We start from the raw sequence: 13721 nt of genomic DNA, 5'->3' as shown, positions 1-13721 counted from the left end.
AGCAAGTGGTCAAAAAGGACCACCACAAGTGTAGCCACCACTTACTTGCTTCAGCTGCATCCCCAGGCTCGACTGTCTCAAGAATAGGCTGCAAGGATGTTTTCCTTTGTCTCCTTTTCTTCATCTCTCTCTCGAAAAGCTCTGCGTCCTTCCGCCCCAAGTTCTTTTGAGCCAACATGCACAAAGCAGCACGGATCTGGGTGCAATGGAAATACATCATAGACTGCAAGCAGAGACACACAAACCACACACAACATCTCATCAGGAGCACAGAGTCCACACAGTGCCATAGGCTTCAATGCAGCTCCATCCACATTCCAATAGTTTCAGAGGAATGTCTCCTGTCCTCACCTTGGCAATTACACACAGTGAGGGGGAACACTTCAGTGCCACAACCTTCCACTGCTGCAACTGCAACCTATGTCAGGAAGCCCTGCTTGAAGCATCAAAGTCATAGGAGTGCTCCAAGACAGAGGAAGAGCTGACATGGCCAGTGAGCAGGCAGTTCAGTTCCTACAGGCCATGGCAGGAGAATAAAAACCATGTGCAATACCCAGCAAGGAGGGCTAATGAGCTGTTGCTTAACACTCATGGCCAGGAATTGCAGCTGTTTCTCACTTCCTGGCTTCTGAAGGACTCAGCTCTGAAGGACTCTGAAGGACTTGGTCTCTCAGACCAGGAGACCAAAAGGAGGAGTCACGTGAAAACAAGTTGCAGAAACACTGATGGTAATGAGCAGAAAACTTGAGAATGAGAGAGCTGTGAGGTACAGCCACAAAGGTAACCAGTAAAAATCAACCTCTCCCATTTTCTTTTGCAGCCTTGCTTACACCCAACATTAGAATCTTTGCTTCTCTGCTTCCAAGGTGCCTTGCCACGTGCACTGATGTAGCTTGCTCTGCCATTCAGAACTTCTCTAAAACAGCCTTTGCACATAAAGAATGCTTCTGGCATGACCTTAGCACCATCTCCAAACCAGGGACCTTGGCACCACTGGAAATAGCCAAGCAATGGTTCTGTAGCTGTCCAATATATTCCAAGGAAATCCCCATCCCCCAAGAGTGGCAGATGATGATTTTCAGTGACATTTTGGGCCAAGCACCAAACAGCCACTGGAAAGGAAGTCTGCTCACCCCTGTCCTTATCCCTTACCTTTCCAAAGCCATCCCTCAGCTCTTTGTCCCTCATTAGACCAGGACTGGTGGGATGATCTGTCTCCTTGGCCTGGCTCAGTGGGAGGCCTGGGAATGGAAGCAAAGCTTTGTGTAAATCTCTGGCAGACTTCAAGCCCCCAAAAACGCAATGCTGGGCAACAGGCAAGACAGGTTCCAGAGTGCAGAGCTCTCAAGACACAGAGATTGTGACTGAGAGCAGCAAGGTACAATGCCTGGACCCTCTCCCAAGGGATGGGCTACTGGCAGCAGACATGACATGGCTCTGTTGGCCAGCAGACTGAAACCTGCTGCATGGTGAAGGCCTCAGCCCCTGCATGCTGGAGAGCCTCTGTGCCTGATAGAGAAGGGCAGAGACGGAGATTGCTCTTGACAGAGATTCTTTTCTGCCCTTTTTCACACTGATTTTAGTAAACATCATCTTTCCAGTTCCTGAAAGAAGCCCCAGGTTCTAATACCTGGATGCATTTAGATCAACATTGTCTTCTTTTTGTTGGAATATTTTAGAGGACATTCAAAGAAAATCTGAGCATTGCAGGAGTGTTACCCAGATGTGAACTGTGTTCTTGACACTAGATATTTCATTTTCCCCAAGGATTTCATTCTAAACTGTATGAGCTTGGGCCACTTTTTGGGCCAGCCTGACTAAAGGCTGATTTTCTGTCACAGACATCTTTTATGAAAAATCCTTTCCTTAGGATTTTTCGTCTTGAGAAGCTGAGAGGCCTCAGGAACAAAATGTAAACTATGGTTATCTGCTGCTGTGGAATGCAACAGGTGGATCTGTGATTGGCCCATGTTGGTTGTTTCTAATTAATGGCCAATCACAGTCAGCTGGCTTGGACACAGAGTTGGAGATAGCTGCCTTTGTTATCATTCCTTCTTATTCTATTCTTAGCTAGCCTTCTGAGGAAATCCTTTCTTCTATTCTTTTAGTATAGTTTTAATGTAATATATATCATAAAATAATAAATCAAGCCTTCTGAAATATGGAGTCAAATCCTCATCTCTTCCCTCAACCTGAGACCCCTGTGAACACCGTCATAATTTTCTAGTTGCAATTCTATACAACAGCTTCACAGAGGATAAATTAAGTGGCAACGCAGTAGAAAAAAAGCAATGTCTTAAATCAGGACCTTTTGCCCCTGCAGAATGGTCAGCATAATAAAAAAAGGAGACTTAGATAGCAGCCCTGTGAAAGGAGGGCCTTGGAAGGTAAAAGCATTTGGGATATTGGCAGGGAAACTACAGATCCCAAGGTAACCTCCTTGGGACCACTGCTGTCAGTCAGGCCAGCAAAATGGACACACAAAATATAACAGAGGTGACGATGCAATCTAAAGCATCCAAAGCTCCATATTTCATGGGACACATTCCTGCAAACTTCTAAACAGCTGCACAGGGAAACATGCTCCTGCTGGCAGACACTTGAGGCAGGCCAGGGCAAAACCCTGAGCCACTTGCCCAGAGCTAGCACAGGCACAGCCTGGCCTCTGGGCTGCCCTGGGACAGCAGGGAGCCCAGAGCCCTGTGCTCTCCAGGAATGGCTCAGCTGCACATGCACCCTCCTGCTCCTCTGCGTGCCCCACAGCTCAGCAGCCCTGCAGCTCCAGGGGCAGCAGCACAGCTCCTTGCAGGGGCACATGCAGGGCACAGCTGTTCCCTGGCAATGTGCACAGCCTCTCTGGGCTGACACAAGACCCTTCCTGCTGCCAGCAAGCAGCCCAGCGCCCCCCTCCCCTCTGTCCTTGTCCTCCCTGGCAGTGCCCCTGGGGCCAGCGCGGCTCCGCGGCCTCTGCCGGGGCTCCTGGGCCCAGGCCCCTGAGCCGCCCCGGAGCCCAGACCTCCATTCCCAAGGCCGGGCTCCGGCACAGGAGGCTCCAAGCCCAACAGGTCAGCCAGTTCCCTTGGGAACAGAGGCATCCCAGCTCCTATCTTGCACCAAGAGCTCTTTCCCTTCTTCCTCTGGGTGTTTGCTGTAGGCTCAGAAGAAGCTGACATTCAGGTGCAAGAGAAGAATTGAGTTAATTGAACTCATGCCTTTACAATCAACCCATCTAATGGGTGAGGAATTCAAAGCATATTTTAGTTACTGAAAAGATTGCTTGGTTTTTTTATTTTTCATTAAATGAGCATCAGTTTAATTTCTCTGAACAATATGGAGCTGGCAAGCCAAGAGAGAAGGGCTCTACTAGTTCATGTGGTGCCCCTTGCCTCCCCACTACTACAGGACCCCTTTCCTTCCAAACAGTTGGAAATTCACAGTGCTCTCTAGAATCTGACACTGGCAAGGAAGTAATTGTTTTCAAAAGTAATTTTCAAGGCTTTTGTTTCTGTGGGTCCCACTGAATTCCAGGTCAGGTTTTGCATTCTTGGGATTTTATATTACTCTTTACAACAAAAGAAGTGCTGGGACACAAACAATGGCACCACGTTTTAGGTGCAAAAGAAGCTTTGCTTCCTCCATTAGATGTGCCCAGTATTCTGTGAGCCTGGCTTTGTAGGGAACAAAGTGCTCATCCCAAAGTTCCATTTTTGCTCTACTTACTTGTTCCAGGGGTTTATTATCCCCTGCTGTCTTTTCAGCAGAGACACTCAAACACAACATAACCATGACCTGCCTCAAAACATTTCTGATCTTGGCTAATACTTTCAATTCAAAATATTCCTAATGGAAATAGCAGAGGGTAGGTCACTTTGAAATACTCTCCAACAGAGAAGTTAGAATTAAGATAACTAGTTCTTTACATGGCTGCACTGAGAATAAAATCCTATGGCAGCCAAGGAGGATGAGTGTCTTAAACCTGGATTCCTTCACCCTGTAGAATACTGTGGTCAGTAATAAAAGTGAGAAAGGTAAGGCTTAATGAGATAGAAAATTTCTAGTACAGAATTGATCCAGCAAAAATGTCACCTTACTTACTGAGCATTAAGCATTTCAGCTGCATATCAGCAAATAAGGAGTCATTCCAAAGGGGCCACAGCCAGGATTTGGCAGAACTAACCCTGATCCCCAAAGGGACCAGGGGATCTGATCCCTTTCTCTGCATCAGTAGAATTATTTCTCCAAGTCTCATCTCTCCTATCATTACATGCCCAGAGATGATACAGGAACAACAACAATGTCATTGGGGCTTTCAACTTGAAAGCATTGCCTGACCCAGATGCACCAGGGACTGCATTTTGTCTGGCACAATTCCACTTGTCAGGGATCAGGCAAGGCAGGGACAGGGACAAGGCAGAAGGCATCTCCTGCCCCAGCCTCAGCCTGCAACACTGACACAGGCCGAGAGAGCCAGGGAAGAGATTTGTCACTGTGAACCTGCCATAGGTGGCTGAGGGCTTGTGCTGTCACAGCATGGCAAATTCACACCCTGCCTAGGCTGCATCCATTTGGAAGGCTCTTTCTCCTTCACTGGAAAATTCAAAAGGACTTTCTATCATAGGAAGTTTCCATATTTCTGCCAGTGCAAAACCAGGCAATGTCCATGAATCCTCTTCAGATCTCAAAGGGTTCAGCTCAGAAACTGCCCCAAGGAAAGGTTTTCTTCTTCAAAAGCAGGAGGAAGGAGTGGGAACATCTCTCATTTCATGATAAATGTCTTCTTTTTCCCTACTAGTTCTGAAACTAAAACGGCTGCAGGGAGATAAAAGGCATGTGCAGGATGGAGAGGAAGGCATCCTCTTCGAGCTCAGCATTTCAGGGGCCCCCAGGTACCACTCAACACTTCACACTGGTGGAATTTTCACTGTGCCACCAGAGAACACTCCCAGGGACTGGGCTCTGGGAGAGTCCACTGAGCCCACAAAAGAATTGAAATTAATTTAAAGAAATTTTTAAAAGAATTGGTTTTAACCAAGCTTTCCAAATATCACCTCTGAGTCAAGACTACAATGGTCATTTTAGGACAGACATGGCCTGTACCTACCTGCATGTTCAAAGCTCTTCTCTTTGTTTATTCTGCTGGGTCTTGGCCTGGAGAAAATGGAGGACAAAAGAACATGTGAGGAGGTAGAAAGAGAAGGGAGGGAATGGGTGTACCATGAAAGGAGGCAAAACTTTTAAACATGGTCACTATGATGAAGGGAGAAATGCAACACACAAACCCAACAAGATGCAAAGCTGATTAATTGTCCTTAAGATTTCAGTTGATGGAGTCACACAGAGCTGGCCAAGCTCTGGCTGAAACACAGCAGTCATTCTTCAACTTGCATCAGAACTCCCCATTTCTGCTGTCTCTCCTTTTGGAGCCAAGAGGCTCCTACAGCCTCTCTGAAGCAGCAAGAGCTGCTGAGCTGAGACACGAGTCTGTATGGAGGGCAGCTACTTTTGTACAGCTGCCAAAGCTGACTTTGCTTGCCCGTGCCTTACCCTGGTGACAGCCTCGTGCTACATGGGATCAGAGCACTGCTGTCTGCTGAGAATGATATTACACCTGCTGGCTCTTTCAAGAACAAAAAGGCTGTTTCCAACTGAGCTGCTAGGGGAGGATATTCAGATTGCACCTTAAAAGCCCCACTGAAGATTTTCAATTGGCATGATACTTCTGTATCTCCTTCCTTATTGTTATCACTCAGATAAGCTTGACAGCTATATTTTCTTACACATATCCAAGCCAATATCTTTCCATCAGGTACAGTCCTATGCCTCTTCTCTACCACCTTGCCCTCTTTGATCTTAAGCCCAGATCAAAATATTAAACATCAATCGGATTATACATCAGATTTTACATCTATACTGAAAAATTTATCTGGCATCTCATTTCACTGTGGACTCCCAGGCACAGTCAAGTTACACCTGATGTTTACAGAAGCAGCACCTGAATTTCAGACACCTCTCCAGTAGCCAATATTTGCCCAAGCACAGTGTCCTGGTTGCAGAATTTGACAGTCAAGGATCACAGCGTTCAAAGACCTGCAGCACCCTATCCCATGCAGTACAGTTCCCACATGTCACCACAACCATTACAGAGGGATTCAATAGCCAAGACCAGCAGAGGACCCATCTTGAGGTGCTTTAAAGCCCTGCCTCCTCTTCCCCACCACCACCTCTGCTCTTGGGGCATATTGTGTTGGGTTTGACATTGTGCTGGATCATCATGGATGGGTAAAATATGGAATACACAGAAGCTTGCCAAAATACAGGAGACAGATTGCTGTGCAAAATAACCCAACAAGAAAGGAAGAGTGAGGTGAACAGCACACTGGAGAAACAGAGGCTTTGGCTCACCTCATCTCCTGGGACTCCTGGAATTCCAGCTGGGGAGAGCTTGGCAGAGACCCTGCAGCATTGCCCACAGGGGGACTCACTGCCCTGCGTATGGGGGGGATCAAAGGCAGTGCCAGTGACCCCTTCTTCATATCCCCACCAATGGAATACAGCAAGGAAGTCTGGAAAGAGTAGAATACAGTGCTCAGATCAAGCATCCAGACTTGCCCCCATTCATGCCACAAGACATTTAGATATGCCCTCAATTGGGTGCTGGCAGGAAAAGCCAAACTGATGAAGCAGCTTGGCCCAGGATGGGGAATGAAAATGGAGGAGGTGAGGGAGAGACCATGTCCCAGATTTGCCACCTCTGCCCTCATGCTCACTTTTCTCTAAGGGTTCCAACATTCCCAGCTGACCTCCACGTTTTGGACATCAAGATGTTCTGAGGTGCCCCTGCCTCCACTGCCCTTTTGGATAGCATGGCAGTGGCTTTAGATCACTGTTCTCTCCCTGCCCCTGAGGTGTCTCACAGCCACTGCTCATCTCCAGCCACGTCCCCACAAATCCATTCTGCAGGATGTCCAAACCTGCTTTTCTCAAGCCCCTCATTTCTCCTGCTGCTGCCCTTCCCTCCTGCACTTCCCCAGCAGCCTTGGAGCCCAGATGCTGCTGAGCTCTCGGGATGCTGGCTGCTCTCCAGCTCCCACACATCCATCATCTCCGGCTCCCTGGCACTGAGGAAGTTCAGCAGAGCTCCCTGCCCTGCTGCTCTCTGCAAGCTCTCTGCCTGCCCACATTGCTCCAGGGCCCCCATGCCATGGCCAGGAATGGGGCTGGGGCCAGGCAGGGGCAGGTGCACACCCTTCCTTCATATCCCATCATTTCTGGCCCAGCTAAAGAGCCAAAGCAGGACCTGTTCAAACTTCAGTGAGGGGGTCAGTTCCTGTCAGGGATACACTGGGCCCTTTCTCTGCAAGGCTGAAATCAACTACCAGAGTCCTTGATTGGACATTCTCTCTACCAAAGCTGTTGTTCTTCTGCCTCCTGCTGTACCCCACGGCAAACCCAAAACAACTGCAGGTCCTGGCCCTGCTTCAAAGGCAATCGTGGGGCTGGGCTCTGGGCTGCTCTCCCCATGGCCACCTCCCATCCCTTCCCTCTGCACAAATCCATGCCAGAGCACACAGCTGCCCAGAAGCTGATGAAGTCCTGAAATAGCAGCAGAGACAACTGTGCAGAGAGCATGGCTGTACAAGTCAAAAGCTGAGACAACCTGAAACTGCCTTTGCAGGACTGCCTGTTCCAGCAAACACCTTTTTCCATCCTAACCAGACACAGCTGACACAAACTACCACCAAGACACAGAAACGGTTCAAAGAAATACATTGTTTACTAAATCTAGGAGAACAGCCTGTCCAGAGTGCACAACTTTAGCTGCTCTGACTGCTTGTTGGTGTTTTCTCAGCCATAAGACAGAGGAAGTACCACGGCAGAGCCCAGAAACCATTGTAAGACCTCTCCTGTTATTGATCCACACTGAGGACATGAAATCTGCACTACACACCCATTGCAGAGACAGCCTGAAGCACAGTGTCCAGCTGAGCTCTTCTTTGGCTCAGCTGCTTCCCTGGGCTCACAGCACAGGAAAAGCTCTCCAAGCTCTGCCTCCAGCACATAAACTGAAAATCTACCTCACAGGATATAGTTTGGTCTCCTTACCTTAGAACTTTTTCCTTCTGAACTCTGCTCCTGGTATTCTCTACTGTCATTATCATAGCCAGTGCCAGCTTCCTTGTTCTCTCCTTCCACGCTGTCCATTTTATTATTGTTAGAAGAAGGAGAGCTGATCCAGATGGGCGGCAGTGGGTTTGAGGGAAGGAGCCAAGGCCGGAAAGACTTGGAGAAAATGAACCTAGTCACACCTGCAAAGTGGAGGAGTTCTCACTGCACCACCAGAGAACACTCCCAGGGACTGGGCTCTGGGAGAGTCCACTGAGCCCACAAAAGAATTGAAATGAATTTAAAGAAATTTTTAAAAGAATAGGATTTACCCAAGCTTTCCAAATGTCACCTCTGAGTCAAGACTACAATGCTCATTTTAGGACAGACATGCCCTGTACCTACCTGCAAGTTCAGAATTCTCTTTGTTTATGCTGCTGGGTCCTGGCCTGGAGAAAATGGAGGACAAAAGAACATGTGAGGAGGTAGAAAGAGAAGGGAGGGAATGGGTGTACCATGAAAGGAGGCAAACCTTCTTAGCATGGTCACTCTGATGAAGGAGGAAATGCAACCCATAAACCAACAGGATGCAAAGCTAATTCATTGTCCTTAAGCTTTCAGTTGCTGGTGTCACAGAGAGCTGGCCGAGCTCTGGATGAAATAATGGCCAAGTCCAGCAGAGGACCCATCTGGAGGTGCTTTGAAGCCCTGCCTCCTCTTCCCCACCACCAGCAGTCATTCTTCAACTTGCATCAGAACTCCCCAGTCTTGCTGTCTCTCCTTTTGGAGCCAAGAGGCTCCTACAGCCTCTCTGAAGCAGCCAGGGCTGCTGAGCTGAGACACGAGTCCGTATGGAGGGCAGCTACTTTTGTAAAGCTGCCAAAGCTGACTTTGCTTGCCCGTGCCTTACCCTGGTGACAGCCTCGTGCTACATGGGATCAGAGCACTGCTGTCTGCTGAGAATGATATTACACCTGCTGGCTCTTTCAACAACAAAAAGGCTGTTTCCAACTCAGCTGCTAGGGGAGGATATTCAGATTGCACTTTAAAAGCCCCACCGAAGATTTTCAATTGGCATGATACTTCTGTATCTCCTTCCTTATTGTTATCACTCAGATAAGCTTGACAGCTACATTTTCTTACACATGTCCAAGCCAATATCTTTCCATCAGGTACAGTCCTATGCCTCTTCTCTACCACCTTGCCCTCTTTGATCTTAAGCCCAGATCAAAAAAATAAACATTGATTGGATTATACATTTATACCCCAAAACACATCTGGAATCTCATTTCACAGCGGAGGCCCAGGCACAGTGAAGTTACAACTGACATTTACAGAAGCAGCACCTGAATTTGCAGACACCTCTCCACTAGCCAATATTTGCCCACAGTTAATCTCATGGGTGCAGAATTTGACAGTCAAGGATCACAACATTCAAAGATCTGCAGGATCCAGACCCATGCAATTCAGTTCCCAAATGACACCACAAACATTGCAGAGGGAATCAATAGCCAAGTCCAGCAGAGGACCCATCAGGAGGTGCTTTAAAGCCCTGCCTCCTCTTTCCCACCACCACCCCTGCTCTTGGGACATTGCTGTTGGGTTTGACATTGTGCTGGATCATCATAGATGGGCAAAATGGTGAATACACAGAGGCTTGCCTAAATACATGGGACACCTGACTGGGCAAAATAGCCACACGAGATGGGAAGAGTGAGCTGAACAGCACACTGCAGCAGCAGACACCTTGGCTCACCTCATCTCCTGGGAGTCCTGGAATTCCAGCTGGGGAGAGCTTTGCAGAGACCCTGCAGCATTGCCCACAGGGGGACTCACTGCCTTGCGTATGGGGGGGATCAAAGGCAGTGCCGGTGACCCCTTCTTCATATCCCCACCAATAGAATACAGCAAGGAAGTCTGGAAAGAGTAGAATACAGTGCTCAGGTCAAGCCTTGCCCCCATTTATGCCTCAAGACATTTAGATGGGACCTGGCAGGAAAAGTCAAACTGATGAAGCAGCTTGGCCCAGGATGGGGAAAGGTGACCTAGGAAAGGGAGGAGGTGAGGGTCAGCCCATGTCACACATTTGCCACCTCTGCCCTCATGCTCACTCCTCTGCAGGTGTGGCTGCATTCCCAGCTGGCATTCACATGTTTGACATCAAGATGTTCTGAGGTGCCCCTGCCTCCACTGCCCTTTTGGATGGCATGGCAGTGGCTTTAGATCACTGTTCTCTCCCTGCCCCTGAGGTGTCTCACAGACAGTGCTCATCTCCAGCCATGTCCCCACAAAGCCATTCTGCAGGATGTCCAAACCTGCTTTTTTCAAGCCCCTCATTTCTCCTGCTGCTGCCCTTCCCTCCTGCACTTCCCCAGCAGCCTTGGAGCCCAGATGCTGCTGAGCTCTCGGGATGCTGGCTGCTCTCCAGCTCCCACACATCCATCATCTCCGGCTCCCTGGCACTGAGGAAGTTCAGCAGGGCTCCCTGCCCTGCTGCTCTCTGCAAGCTCTCTGCCTGCCCACATTGCTCCAGGGCCCCCATGCCATGGCCAGCAATGGGGCTGGGGGCAGCAGGGGCAGGTGCACACCCTTCCTTCATATCCCATCATTTCTGGCCCAGCTAAAGAGCCAAAGCAGGACCTGTTCAAACTTCAGTGAGAGGGTCAGTTCCTTTCAGGGAAAAGGTCTCAGAGTTCTGCCCACAGCACATCAACTGAACATTTACCACACTGCACTTACTTTGGTCTCCTTACCTTACATCCTTTTCCCTCTGAAATCAGCTCCTGTTTTTTTACCCTGGACCCATCCCAGCTGGTGCCATTTTCTCCATTCTCCTGCTCTCTGCTGCATGTTGGGCCTGGCTTGGTAGAAGGAGAGCTCTTCTGGATGGGAGGCAATGGCTTGGAGGGAAGGAGCATGGAGGGACTTGCCAGGGAAAACCCCTTGGCAAGAGGGCAGCCAGTCAGGCCTGCAAAGCAGAGACCCAAAATAGAACAGAGGCCACCATACAAACCTAAAGCATCTGAAGCTCCATATTTCCTGGGACACATTTCCTGCAAACTTCTTAACAGCTGCACAGGGAAACATGCTCCTGCTGGCAGACACTTGAGGCAGGCCAGGGCAAAACCCTGAGCCACTTGCCCAGAGCTAGCACAGGCACAGCCTGGCCTCTGGGCTGCCCTGGGACAGCAGGGAGCCCAGAGCCCTGTGCTCTCCAGGAATGGCTCAGCTGCACATGCACCCTCCTGCTCCTCTGCCTGCCCCACAGCTCAGCAGCCCTGCAGCTCCAGGGGCACTGGCAGCAGCACAGCTCCTTGCAGGGGCACATGCAGGGCACAGCTGTTCCCTGGCAATGTGCACAGCCTCTCTGCGCTGCCACAAGACGCTTCCTCCCAACAGAGAGTGGCCCAGCTCCCCCCTCACCTCTGTGTGAGGCTCAGCCATGCTCACAAGGGAAGTGAGTTAGGTGAACTCCCATATTTATCATCAACAAATCTAATGGGTGTGGCACTCAAGGGGAATAATTTTCTAATTATTGAGAAAATTTATTTGGTTTTATTTCTCATGGAACTGGCCTGCATTTAATTTTTCTGAAGTGTATTGAGTTAGCAAGTCTGAAGGTAAAGGTGGAAGGCTCCAATGATAAGAGGGGAAAAAAGATTCTTTCTTAAGGCTGGCCTGTGAATCCACTGGAAAAACCCACACTAGCTGTGACTGCTAGTTCTGCAAACCACAAAAACCTTCCCACAAGCAGGCAGGCCTTATTGGTGTTTCTAGTGCACCGTAATACCATTCTCAGGGTTGGACCCAACAAGCAAGCAGAGGAAGAACGGGAAATTTATCTGTAGTGAGACCTAATGTTGATGGCAAAGAAAGCAACAGGACTTGCATCTCATGACCATGTCTAATCTGTGGTCAGCTGTGGCCACAGTCCCTGTCCTGGCTGACAGTATGAGTGGTTTGGCCACTGTCAAAAAGGAGAAAGCAGAGTAAACTAATGACAGAATGTTGTGATGCCTCAGGGCATCCTTGCAGGATCATCTGTAGCTGTCAGCCACCTACTCTGACACAGAGCCAGCACTGACCACCACAGACCAGTTTTCTCTGAAATCTGGTGGGATTTGTTTTCCATTTGGCTTCAGCCTTTCAGCTCCTTTCTATCCTCACCTTTTCCTTCATGGGTCTTTCCTTTTCCGGTAAAATCCATGTTTGAACCCGTGCTTCTGCCTGGAAGAAGCGCCTGGGTTGGAATTTGGGAACGCTCTCAGAGCAGTCAGCGCCGGGAGCTTGGGCCCAGCCTTAGAACAAGGCCGGGTGACTCCAATCGCCAGCGCTCGGCACAGAGAGGCAGAGCCGGACGCGTCTGCTGCCACTGGGGCCGTGCCAAGCACAACCTGCACCAGCCCAGCCTGGGGCTGCCCCTTTGTGACACGCTCACCATGGTTCTCTCGTTTCCATGGCTGCAAAACCCCAGCCCAACTCCATCCCCTTCCATTCCCTTGCCAAGGGCAGCCAGCCCTAAGCCCAGCCAGGCCAGGCCTGAGGCTTTCACACTGTCTAGGATATAGACCCTTTCCAAAGCTACTTTTCAAGGCCTATATTTCTGTAATTCCCACTCAGTTCTGGGTTGCAGCTTGTTGGTGTGGGATTTTGTTTATTTGTCTTCACATCAAACCAAGTGGTGGGACACAAACAATGGCACCAGGAGGTGGAAGTTAAAGAAGCTTTGCACTCCCCAGTAGATGACCCCATAATTCAGCTGGCCAATAGCTGTAGGGAACAAAGTGACCATCCAAACGTTCCACTTTTGCTCTGCTTCATTGTTCCATGGCTTTATTCCCTGCTTTCCTTATTGCAGAGACACCCAAGCCCAACATAGACATGATCTGCCTCAAAATATTTCTGATCTTGGCAGTTCCTGACAATTCCAAATTTCTTAACAGAAACATCACAATAGGCAGGTCATTCTGAAATACACTCCAACAGAAAAGATAAAACTAATCATGCTTGATTTGGCAGAACTAAGCCTGAGCCATGGGACCCGTGGGTCTGATCCCCTTTTCTGCATCCACAAAATCATTTCTTCAAGTCTTATCTCTCCTATCTATCCAAAGAAGCTTTGCACTCTGCATTAGATGCCCCCAGTATTCAGTGGGCTGATATGATCAGTGTATCTGTAGGGTGTAAATTTGCCAAGAAAAGTTCTCCTTTGTTGCTCAAGGGGTTTATTCCTGCTTTCTTTCCTGCAGACAGACCCAAAACCAACATTACAACACCTGCCTCAAAGCAATTCTCATTTGGACTGTCCCTGAAAATTCAAACCTTCCCTCAGAGCGTTTCCCTGTCCCCAGGGACAGGCTCCAAGGCTGGGCTCTCACCTGCACGGAATGAAGAAGAGCTGCTGCCCTTGCCAGCGGCTCCGGGCTCTCGCCATCAGCGCTTTGAATGCAGCTTTTGCACACACTCTGCCTCTCTGAGCCCCGCAGCATTCCCGGGCATCAGCAGTGCTGCTGCAGGCCAGCATCCTCCAGGCACAGCTGCAGCAAGGAGATTGCAACAAGGCCTGACTGCAGGAGTCTCCAGCCTGCAGCAGCCCTTCCCCTGTGGGGAATCATCTT

The sequence above is a fragment of the Molothrus ater genome, chromosome 35, assembly GCF_012460135.2.
Source record: "Molothrus ater isolate BHLD 08-10-18 breed brown headed cowbird chromosome 35, BPBGC_Mater_1.1, whole genome shotgun sequence".
Classification (NCBI taxonomy): Eukaryota; Metazoa; Chordata; class Aves; order Passeriformes; family Icteridae; genus Molothrus; species Molothrus ater.
This window is presented reverse-complemented; position numbering follows the sequence as displayed.